This window comes from Ornithorhynchus anatinus, chromosome 2 (genome assembly GCF_004115215.2).
Source record: "Ornithorhynchus anatinus isolate Pmale09 chromosome 2, mOrnAna1.pri.v4, whole genome shotgun sequence".
Classification (NCBI taxonomy): Eukaryota; Metazoa; Chordata; class Mammalia; order Monotremata; family Ornithorhynchidae; genus Ornithorhynchus; species Ornithorhynchus anatinus.
The window spans coordinates 46,124,328-46,127,556 of record NC_041729.1 but is presented as its reverse complement, the minus strand read 5'-3'; positions in this window follow the sequence as shown (position 1 = coordinate 46,127,556).

Here is a 3,229-nt window from a genome sequence, read left to right as displayed (position 1 = left end):
TGAGGTAACTGAGGCCCAGAGAAGTGAAGTGACTTGCCCACAGTCACACAGCTGACAAGTGGCAGAACTGGGTTAAGACTGTGAGCCCCGTGTGGGACAACCTTGTATGTCCCCCAGCGCTTAGAACAGTGCTGTGAGCGCTTAAAAAATGCCATCATTATTATTATTATTATCGCATAAGTCTCTAACATCTCAGATTACTGCTCCAGAATCTAATAACTAATTGAGCATAATGTTCTTTGAAAATGCACCAATGCTTATTTATTATTTACGATTATTACACAGGCTGATGAAACGCCTGCCACACACGATCCTAGTCCCCTTATTAATTACATTCCCATTAGGCCACACACTTTACAATATGGTACTGAGTTGGTAAGGATTCTTCCTACAGTGGCGAGGGGCGAGTCTGGAGCTGGATCCCCAGCTGAAGAACGGTGAGACATCTGCTGGACTCCAGGGAGAGGCGGCTCTCACTTTCCCACCAACCCTTTAAAACTTTCGTCCTCTTCTTTCTTTTTCTTTCTTTAGGCTATTTGTTAAGCACTTACTATACGCCAGACACTGCAATAAGCACTGGGGTAGAAGCAGTGTGGCTCAGTGGAAAAAGCCCGGGCTGGGGAGTCAGAAGGAGTGGGTTCTAATCCCGCCTCTGCCACTTAGCTGTGTGACTTTGGGCAGTCACTTCACTTCGCTGCTGCCTCAGTTACCTCATAAAAATAATTACGGTATTTGTTGAGCGCTTACTATGTGCCAAGCACTGTTCTAAGCGCTGGACACTGCTTTCATCTGGAAAATGGGGATTAATAATAATAATGTTGGTATTTGTTAAGCGCTTAGTATGTGCAGAGCACTGTTCTAAACGCTGGGGGAGATACAGGGTCATCAGGTTGTCCCACGTGAGGCTCACAGTCTTCATCCCCATTTTACAGATGAGGTCACTGAGGCACAGAGATGTTAAGTGACTTGCTCACAGTCACACAGCTGAGACTCTGAGCCCCATGTCGGACAACCTGATGACCTTGTATCCCCTCCCAGCGCTTAGAACAGTGCTTGGCACATAGTAAGCGCTTAACGAATGCCATCATTATTATTAAAAGCTAATCAGGTTGGACATAGTCCAAGACCCACATGGGGCTCACAGTTTCAACCCCCATTTTACAGATGAGGCATTTGAGGCACTGAGAAATGACCAGCCCTCAATAAATACGATTGAATGAACGCTTACTGTGTGAAGAGCACTGTACTAAACCCTTGGGAGAGTGCAATACAATAGAATTAGTGGACACGTTCCCTGCCCATACAATCTTACTCTGCATAGACTGTGAGCCCCAAGTGGCAGCGTGGCTCAGTGGAAAAAGCCCAGGCTTAGGAGTCAGAGGTCGTGGGTTCTAATCCTGACTCCACCACCTGTCAACTGTGTGACTTTGGGCGAGTCACCTCACTTCTCGGTGCCTCAGTTACCTCATCTGGAAATGGGGATTCAGACTGTGAGCCTCAAGTGGGACAACCTGATTACCCTGAATCTACCCCAGCGCTTAGAAGAGTGCTCGGCATATAGTAAGCGCTTAACAAATACCAACATTATTATTATTATTTTTATCTTGGATCTACCCCAAAGCTTAGTACAGCGCTTGGCATGTAACAACCGCTTCCTAAATAGTATTATTATTTTTATCAGTTAGTAGTAATGATAATAATGATAACTCTGGGGACCACGGAAAGCTAAACACCAGTAAAAACAGGCCACGAGCCCAAGAACTAGGGCGAGCTGCCGCATTGTGATGTCCAACTGGAGAATTCTGGAAGGGGAGGACTCAAGTCGTAGGGGGTGGGGGTGAATTTTGAGCAACATTTTTCTTTTAGAGTATACAATATGCATATTGAGTGCATAAAATCAAACCAACTTTCAATTCATAAAGTAGTTTTATTAGCGCTGTCCGTGACACTTTAAGGAAAAGCGTCAAGAGCTCACCTCCTCCAGGAGGCCTTCCCAGACTGAGCCCTCCCTTTCCCTCTGCCCCTCCTCCTGCCCCCATTCCCCCGACTCCCTCCCTCTGCTCTTTCCCCTTCCCCTCCCCACAGCACTTGTGCAGATTTGTATCTATTATTTATTACTCTATTTTGTTAATGATGGGTATAGATCTAGGATTCTATTTATCTCGATGCTGCTGATGCCAGACTTCGTGTTTTATTTTGTTTGTTTTGTTTTATTGTCTGTCTGTTCATGTTGTTAATCAACTTGTTAATAATAACACTGTTAAGTGGCAGGGTCCGAATTCGAACCCATGACCTCCGACTCCCAAGCCCGGGCTCTTTCCACTGAGCCACGCTGTTTCCCAATATCCCTGCTCTGCCACTTGTCAGCTGTGTGACCTTGGGCGAGTCACTTCACTTCTCCGGGCCTCAGTGACCTCATCTGGAAAATGGGGATGAAGACTGGGAGCCCCACGTGGGACAACCTGATGACCCCGCATCTCCCCCAGCGCTTACTACAGTGCTCTGCACTGTAGTGAGCGCAGGGACTGTCTCTGTTACCCATTTGTCCATTCCAAGCGCTTAGTCCAGTGCTCTGCACCTAGTAAGCGCTCAATAAATACTATTGAATGAATGAATGAACAAATACCAACATTATTATCAATATCAATATCATTGTTGGTATCAAAATATCAAAATTGGGGATCAATACCAATATCAATAATATTATTTATTATTTTGGATCCACCCCCAACGCTTAGCACAGAGCTAGGCACCTAATAAGCGCTTCCTACTATTATTACTTCTATCAATTATTATTCATGATGATAATGATAACCGTGGGAACCGCGGAAAGCCAAACGGCGCAATAGAAACAGGGCGCGAGCCCAAGAAGTAGCGCGAGCGCCCCGTCCCGGTGTCCGATTGGACGATCCTGGAAAGGAAGGGCTCAAGTTGTCTGTGGGGGGGTGCCTTTTGAGCAATATTTATATTTTAGAGTATAGAATAGGTATATTGAGGACATAAAATCAAATCAATGATGAGAACCTAAAATAGAGCTTGATTGTCGCTCTCCATGACCCCGTAAGGCAAAGCGTCAAGGAAATGATCAGACTAATCGAGGCAGCCCCCCCTCTATTGGATTTGGTACGGCCGGCCCGCTCCACTTCAGCCGGGGAGCAGTCGAGTTGCTGCAGGGTAGAGAGTCCACGGGAAGGGGGAGAGGAAGGGGGTTGTCGCGGTGCACGGTGGG